The sequence below is a fragment of the Scyliorhinus torazame genome, unplaced genomic scaffold (assembly GCF_047496885.1).
Source record: "Scyliorhinus torazame isolate Kashiwa2021f unplaced genomic scaffold, sScyTor2.1 scaffold_744, whole genome shotgun sequence".
Taxonomy (NCBI): domain Eukaryota; kingdom Metazoa; phylum Chordata; class Chondrichthyes; order Carcharhiniformes; family Scyliorhinidae; genus Scyliorhinus; species Scyliorhinus torazame.
The window spans coordinates 72,210-80,914 of record NW_027308471.1 but is presented as its reverse complement, the minus strand read 5'-3'; positions in this window follow the sequence as shown (position 1 = coordinate 80,914).

The window sequence follows — 8,705 nt, the reverse complement described above, 5'->3', positions numbered from 1 at the left end:
GTACTGAGGGAGCGCCGCATTGTGGGAGGGTCAATGCTGGGGGAGTGCCGCACTGTGGGTCAGTGCTGAGGGAGCACCGCACTGTGGGAGGGTCAGTGCTGAGGGAGCGCCGCATGTGGGAGGGTCAGAGCTGAGGGAGTGCCGTACTGTGGGAGGGTCAGTGCTGAGGGAGCCCCGCACTGTGGGATGATCAGTGCTGAGGGAGCGCCGCACTGTGGGAGGGTCAGTGCTGAGGGAGCGCTGCACTGTGGGAGGGTCAGTACTGAGGGAGCGCCGCACTGTGGGAGGGTCAGTGCTGAGGGAATGTCGCACTGTGGGAGGGTCAGTGCTGAGGGAGCGCCGCACTGTGGGAGTGTCAGTGCTGGGGGAGTGCCGCACTGTGGGAGGGTCAGTGCTGAGGGAGCGCCGCACTGTGGGACGGTCGGTGCTGAGGGAGCGCTGCACTGTGGGAGTGTCAGTGCTCAGGGAGCGCCGCATTGTGGGAGTGTCAGTGCTGAGGGAGCGCCGGACTGTGGGAGGGTCAGTGCTGAGGGAGCGCTGCACTGTGGGAGGGTCAGTGCTGAGGGAGTGCCGCACTGTGGGAGGGTCAGTGCTGAGGGAGCGCTGCACTGTGGGAGGGTCAGTGCTGAGGGAGTGCCGCACAGTGGGAGGGGGAGTCCCGCACTGTCGGAGGGTCAGTGCTGAGGGAGCGCCGCACTGTGGGAGGGTCAATGCTGAGGGAGTGCCACAATGTGGGAGGGTCAGTGCTGAGGGAGCGCCGTACTGTGAGATGCTCAGTGCTGTGGGAGCGCCGCACTGTGAGAGGGTCAGTGCTGAGGGAGTGCCGCACTGTGGGAGGGTCAGTGCTGAGGGAGCGCTGCACTGTGGGAGGGTCAGTGCTGAGGGAGTTCCGCACTGTGAGAGGATTAGTGCTGAGGGAGCGCCGCACTGTGGGAGGGTCAGTGCTGAGGGAATGTCGTACTGTGGGAGGGTCAGTACTGAGGGAGCGCCGCACTGTGGGAGGGTCAGTGCTAAGGAGGCTCCGCACTCAGAGAGGATCAGTGTTGAGGGAGCACCGCACTGTGGGTCAGTGCTGAAGGAGTGCCGCACTGTGGGAGGGTCAGTGCTGAGGGAATGTCGCATTTTGGGAGGGTCAGTGCTGAGGGAGTGCCGCACTGTGGGAGGGTCAGTGCTGAGGGAGTGCCGCACTGTGGGAGGGTCAGTGCTGAGGGAGCGCACTGTGGGAGGGTCAGTGCTGAGGGACTGTTGAACTGTGGGAGGGTCAGTGCTGAGGGAGCGCCGCACTGTGGGAGGGTCAGTGCTGAGGGAGTGCCGCACTGTGGGAGGGTCAGTGATGAGGGAGCTCCGCACTGTGGGAGGGTCAGTGTTGAGGGAGCACCGCACTGTGGGAGGGTCAGTGCTGAGGGAGCTCCGCACTGTGGGAGGGTCAGTGATGAGGGAGTGCCGCACTGTGGGAGGGTCAGTGTTGAGGGAGCGCCGCACTGTGGGAGGGTCAGTCCCGAGGGAGTGCTGCACTGTGGGAGGGTCAGTGCCAAGGGAGCGCCGTCCTGTGGGATGGTCAGTGCTGAGGGAGCGCCGCACTGTGGGACGTTCAGTGCTGAGGGAGCGCCGCACTGTGGGAGGGTCAGTGCTGAGGGAGCGCCGCACTGTGGGAGGGTCAGTGCTGAGGGAGCGCCGCACTGTGGGAGGGTCAGTGCTGAGGGAGCGCCGCACTGTGGGAGGGTCAGTACTGAGGGAGCGCCGTACTGTGGGAGGGTCAGTGCTGAGGGAGCGCCGCACTGTGGGAGGGTCAGGGCTGAGGGAGCGCCGCACTGTGGGAGGGTTAGTGCTGAGGGAGCGCCGCACTGTGGGAGGGTCAGTGCTGAGGGAGCGCCGCACTGTGAGAGGGTCAGTGCTGAGGGAGCGCAGCACTGTGGGAGGGTCAGTACTGAGGGAATGTCGCACTGTGGGAGGGTCAGTACTGAGGGAGCGCCGCATTGTGGGAGGGTCAATGCTGGGGGAGTGCCGCACTGTGGGTCAGTGCTGAGGGAGCACCGCACTGTGGGAGGGTCAGTGCTGAGGGAGCGCCGCACTGTGGGAGGGTTAGTGCTGAGGGAGCGCCGCACTGTGGGATGATCAGTGCTGAGGGAGCGCCGCACTGTGGGAGGGTCAGTGCTGAGGGAGCGCCGCACTGTGGGACGGTCGGTGCTGAGGGAGCTCCGCACTGTGGGACGGTCGGTGCTGAGGGAGCTCCGCACTGTGCGAGGGTCAGTGCTGAGGGAGCGCCGCACTGTGGGACGGTCGGTGCTGAGGGAGCGCTGCACTGTGGGAGTGTCAGTGCTCAGGGAGCGCCGCATTGTGGGAGTGTCAGTGCTGAGGGAGCGCCGGACTGTGGGAGGGTCAGTGCTGAGGGAGCGCTGCACTGTGGGAGGGTCAGTGCTGAGGGAGTGCCGCACTGTGGGAGGGTCAGTGCTGAGGGAGCGCTGCACTGTGGGAGGGTCAGTGCTGAGGGAGTGCCGCACAGTGGGAGGGGGAGTGCCGCACTGTCGGAGGGTCAGTGCTGAGGGAGCGCCGCACTGTGGGAGGGTCAATGCTGAGGGAGTGCCACAATGTGGGAGGGTCAGTGCTGAGGGAGCGCCGTACTGTGAGATGCTCAGTGCTGTGGGAGCGCCGCACTGTGAGAGGGTCAGTGCTGAGGGAGTGCCGCACTGTGGGAGGGTCAGTGCTGAGGGAGCGCTGCACTGTGGGAGGGTCAGTGCTGAGGGAGTGCCGCACTGTGAGAGGATCAGTGCTGAGGGAACGCCGCACTGTCGGAGGGTCAGTGCTGAGGGAATGTCGTACTGTGGGAGGGTCAGTACTGAGGGAGCGCCGCACTGTGGGAGGGTCAGTGCTAAGGAGGCTCCGCACTCAGAGAGGATCAGTGTTGAGGGAGCACCGCACTGTGGGTCAGTGCTGAAGGAGTGCCGCACTGTGGGAGGGTCAGTGCTGAGGGAATGTCGCATTGTGGGAGGGTCAGTGCTGAGGGAGTGCCGCACTGTGGGAGGGTCAGTGATGAGGGAGCGCACTGTGGGAGAGTCAGTGCTGAGGGAATGTCGCACTGTGGGAGGGTCAGTGCTGAGGGAGTGCCGCACTGTGGGAGGGTCAGTGCTGAGGGAGTGCCGCACTGTGGGAGGGTCAGTGCTGAGGGAGCGCACTGTGGGAGGGTCAGTGCTGAGGGAATGTTGCACTGTGGGAGGGTCAGTGCTGAGGGAGCGCCGCACTGTGGGAGGGTCAGTGCTGAGGGAGTGCCGCACTGTGGGAGGGTCAGTGCTGAGGGAGCGCCGCACTGTGGGAGGGTCAGTGCTGAGGGAGCGCCGCACTGTGCTGAGGGAGCGCCGCACTGTGAGCGGGTCAGTGCTGAGGGAGTGCCGCACTGTGGGAGGGTCAGTGATGAGGGAGCTCCGCACTGTGGGAGGGTCAGTGCTGAGGGAGCGCCGCACTGTGGGAGGGTCAGTGCTGAGGGAGTGCCGCACTGTGGGAGGGGGAGTGCTGAGGGACTGCCACACTGTGGCAGGGTCAGTGCTGAGGGAGCGCCGCACTGTGGGAGGGTCAGTGCTGAGGGAGCTCCGCACTGTGGGATGGTCAGTGCTGAGGGAGCTCCGCACTGTGAGAGGGTCCGTGCTGAGGGAGGGTCAGTGCTGAGGGTGTGCAGGGAGTGCCACACTGTGGGAGGGTCAGTGCTGAGGGAGTGCCGCACTGTGGGAGGGTCAGTGATGAGGGAGCTCCGCACTGTGGGAGGGTCAGTGTTGAGGGAGCACCGCACTGTGGGAGGGTCAGTGATGAGGGAGTGCCGCACTGTGGGAGGGTCAGTGATGAGGGAGCTCCGCACTGTGGGAGGGTCAGTGTTGAGGGAGCGCCGCACTGTGGGAGGGTCAGTCCCGAGGGAGTGCTGCACTGTGGGAGGGTCAGTGCCAAGGGAGCGCCGTCCTGTGGGAGGGTCAGTGCTGAGGGAGCGCCGCACTGTGGGACGTTCAGTGCTGAGGGAGCGCCGCACTGTGGGAGGGTCAGTGCTGAGGGAGCGCCGCACTGTGGGAGGGTCAGTGCTGAGGGAGCGCCGCACTGTGGGTCAGTGCTGAGGGAGCGCCGCACTGTGGGAGGGTCAGTGCTGAGGGAGCTCCGCACTGTGGGAGGGTCAGTGCTGAGGGAGCGCCGTACTGTGGGAGGGTCAGTGCTGAGGGAGCGCCGCACTGTGGGAGGGTCAGTGCTGAGGGAGTGCCGTACTGTGGGAGGGTCAGTACTGAGGGAGCGCCGCATTGTGGGAGGGTCAATGCTGGGGACGTGCCGCACTGTGGGTCAGTGCTGAGGGAGCACCGCACTGTGGGAGGGTCAGTGCCGAGGGAGCGCCGCACTGTGGGACGTTGAGTGCTGAGGGTGCGCCGCACTGTGGGAGGGTCAGTGCTGAGGGAGCGCCGCACTGTGGGAGGGTTAGTGCTGAGGGAACGCCGCACTGTGGGAGGGTCAGAGCTGAGGGAGTGCCGTACTGTGGGACAGTCAGTGCTGAGGGAGTGCCGCACTGTGGGAGGGTCAGTGATGAGGGAGCTCCGCACTGTGGGAGGGTCAGTGCCGAGGGAGCGCCGCACTGTGGGAGGGTCAGTGATGAGGGAGTGCCGCACTGTGGGAGGGTCAGTGATGAGGGAGCTCCGCACTGTGGGAGGGTCAGTGTTGAGGGAGCGCCGCACTGTGGGAGGGTCAGTCCCGAGGGAGTGCTGCACTGTGGGAGGGTCAGTGCCAAGGGAGCGCCGTCCTGTGGGAGGGTCAGTGCTGAGGGAGCGCCGCACTGTGGGACGTTCAGTGCTGAGGGAGCGCCGCACTGTGGGAGGGTCAGTGCTGAGGGAGCGCCGCACTGTGGGAGGGTCAGTGCTGAGGGAGCGCCGCACTGTGGGTCAGTGCTGAGGGAGCGCCGCACTGTGGGAGGGTCAGTGCTGAGGGAGCTCCGCACTGTGGGAGGGTCAGTGCTGAGGGAGCGCCGTACTGTGGGAGGGTCAGTGCTGAGGGAGCGCCGCACTGTGGGAGGGTCAGTGCTGAGGGAGTGCCGTACTGTGGGAGGGTCAGTACTGAGGGAGCGCCGCATTGTGGGAGGGTCAATGCTGGGGACGTGCCGCACTGTGGGTCAGTGCTGAGGGAGCACCGCACTGTGGGAGGGTCAGTGCCGAGGGAGCGCCGCACTGTGGGACGTTGAGTGCTGAGGGTGCGCCGCACTGTGGGAGGGTCAGTGCTGAGGGAGCGCCGCACTGTGGGAGGGTTAGTGCTGAGGGAACGCCGCACTGTGGGAGGGTCAGAGCTGAGGGAGTGCCGTACTGTGGGACAGTCAGTGCTGAGGGAGTGCCGCACTGTGGGAGGGTCAGTGCTGAGGGAGAGCCGCACTGTGGGAGGGTCAGTGCCGAGGGAGCGCCGCACTGTGGGAGGGTCAGTGCTGAGGGTGCGCCACACTGTGGGACGTTCAGTGCTGAGGGAGCGCCGCACTGTGGGAGGGTCAGTGCTGAGGGAGCGCCGCACTGTGGGAGGGTTAGTGCTGAGGGAGCGCCGCACTGTGGGAGGGTCAGAGCTGAGGGAGTGCCGTACTGTGGGAGGGTCAGTGCTGAGGGAGCCCCGCACTGTGGGAGGATCAGTGCTGAGGGAGCGCCATGCTGTGGGTCAGTGCTGAGGGAGCGCCGCACTGTGGGAGGGTCAGTGCTGAGGGAACAACGCACTGTGGGAGGGTCAGTGCTGAGGGAGCGCCACACTGTGGGAGGGTCAGTATTGAGGGAGCGCCGCACTGTGGGAGGGTCAGTGCTGAGGGAATGTCGCACTGTGGGAGGGTTAGTACTGAGGGAGCTCCGCACTGTGGGAGGGTCAATGCTGGGGGAGTGCCGCACTGTGGGAGGGGGGTGCCGCGCTGTCGGAGGGTCAGTGCTGAGGGAGCACCGCACTGTGGGAGGGTCAATGCTGAGGGAGTGCCGCACTGTGGGAGGGTCGGTGCTGAGCAAGCGCCGCACTGTGGGAGGGTCGGTGCTGAGGGAGCACCGCACTGTGGGATGTTCGATGCTGAGGTAGCGTCGCATTGTGTGAGGGTCAGTGCTGAGGGAGCGCCGTACTGTGGGTCAGTGCTGAGGGAATGTCGCACTGTGGGAGGGTCAGTGCTGAGGGAGCGCCGCACTGTGGGAGGGTCAGTGCTGAGGGAGCTCTGCAATGTGGGTCAGTGCTGAGGGAGCTCCGTACTGTGGGAGGGTCAGAACTGGGGGAGCGCCGCACTGTGGGAGGGTCAGTGCTGAGGGAGGGAGGGTCAGTGCTGAGGGAGCACCGCACTGTGGGAGGGTCAGTGCTGAGGGAGCTCCGCACTGTGGGAGGGTCAGTGCTGAGGGAGTGCCGCACTGTGGGAGGGTCAGTGCTGAGGGAGCGCCGCACTGTGGGAGGGTCAGTGCTGAGGGAGCTCCGCACTGTGGGAGGGTCTGTGCTGAGGGAGTGCCGCACTGTGGGAGGGTCAGTGCTGGGGGAGCGCCGCACTGTGAAAGGGTCAGTGCTGAGGGAGCGCCTCACTGTGGGAGGGTCAGTGCTGAGGGAGCTCCGCACTGTGGGAGGGTCAGTGCTGAGGGAGCGCCGCACATTGGGAGGGTCGGTGCTGAGGGAGTGCCGCACTGTGGGAGGGTCAATGCTGAGGGAGCGCCGCACTGTGGGAGGGTCAGTGCTGAGGGAGCGCCGCACTGTGGGAGGGTCAGTGCTGAGGGATCTCCGCACTGTGGGAGGGTCGGTGCTGAGGGAGAGCCGCACTGTGGGAGGGTCAGTGCTGAGGGAGCTCCGCACTGTGGGAGGGTCAGTGCTGAGGGAGCTCCGCACTGTGGGAGGGTCAGTGCTGAGGGAGCTCCGCACTGTGGGAGGGTCAGTGCTGAGGGAGCTCCGCACTGTGGGAGGGTCAGTGCTGAGGGAGCTCCGCACTGTGGGAGGGTCAGTGCTGAGGGAGCTCCGCACTGTGGGAGGGTCAGTGCTGAGGGATCGCCGCACTGTGGGAGGGTCAGTGCTGAGGGACCTCCGCACTGTGGGAGGGTCAGTGCTGAGGGAGCGCCGCACTGTGGGAGGGTCGGTGCTGAGGGAGCTCCACACTGTGGGAGGGTCAGTGCTGAGGGAGCGCCGCACTGTGGGAGGGTCAGTGCTGAGGGAGTGCCGCACTGTGGGAGGGTCGGTGCTGAGGGAGCTCCGCACTGTGGGAGGGTCAGTGCTGAGGGATCGCCGCACTGTGGGAGGGTCAGTGCTGAGGGAGCTCCGCACTGTGGGAGGGTCAGTGCTGAGGGATCGCCGCACTGTGGGAGGGTCAGTGCTGAGGGAGCTCCGCACTGTGGGAGGGTCAGTGCTGAGGGAGCGCCGCACTGTGGGAGGGTCAGTGCTGAGGGAGTGCCGCACTGTGGGAGGGTCGGTGCTGAGGGAGCTCCGCACTGTGGGAGGGTCAGTGCTGAGGGAGCTCCGCACTGTGGGAGGGTCAGTGCTGAGGGAGCTCCGCACTGTGGGAGGGTCAGTGCTGAGGGACCTCCGCACTGTGGGAGGGTCAGTGCTGAGGGACCTCCGCACTGTGGGAGGGTCAGTGCTGAGGGACCTCCGCACTGTGTGAGTGTCAGCGCTGAGGGAGCCGATCCACGCACCCTGCACACCTTTGGATTGCGGGGGTGAAACCCATGCAGACATGGGGAGAATGTGTAAATGCCACACGGACAGTGACCCAAGTCCTGAGCGCCGTGAGGCAGTTGCGCTAACCACTCCGCCACCGTACCGCACCCCCCCCCCCCCCCCCAATCTATTTAATTGGTTGTAAACCACCTTGAAGCATCCTGAGAAAATGCCAGGTGCTGTAGACAGTTAAATCTTTATTTACAGCCTAGTTCAAAACATATCTAATTGTAATGCATGTTGCTGTTAAAAATTAAACAAAACTCCAGTGCTGAGTAAGCTCACCTCTAGCACTCCTGCCCTGGTTTCAGCATCTTTGTTGGCAGCAGATCAGAGGTTTACTAGACTATGGAATGGGCGGGTTGTCTTACAAGGAAAAGTTAGACAGGCTAAGCTTGTATCTGCTGGAGTTCAGGAGAGGCGACTTGATTGAAACCTTTAAGATCCAGAGGGTTCTTGACAAGGTGGGTGTGGGGAGGATATTTCCTCTTGTGGGAGAATCTAGGGGTCACTGTTTAAAAATAAGGAGTCGCCCAATTAAGACGGAGATGAGGAGAAATGTTTCCTCTCAGGAGTGTCTGCAACACTCTCCGTCAAAAGGCAGTGGAAGCAGAGTGAATATTAAGGCAGAGCTCAATCGATTCTTGGTCAGCAAGGGGGTGAAAGGTTATTGGGGGTAGACAGGATGCAAATTTGATGTTACTGTCAAATCAGCCCCGATATTGGCGAAGTCGGCTTGAGGGGGGCAAAAGGCGACTGCAGCTTCTTGTTTGAATGTCATAAAAGGGGGAAAATAGCAGCCTGGGTTCCTGTTGCTACCGAGGCCAGGATTTACTGGCCCTGCCCAATAGCGGGATCTTCCAGTCCGACTGAGCCAGGTGAAAGTAGACATTTGCCTGATGACACTGTTTCATCAATGATCTTCCTTCCATCATGTCCGAAGTGGGGATGTTTGCGGATGACTGCACAATGTTCAGCACCATTCGCGACTCCTCAGAAACTGATGCAGTCCGTGTCCAAATGCAGCAGGACTCAGAGGGGCGGGAGGAGAT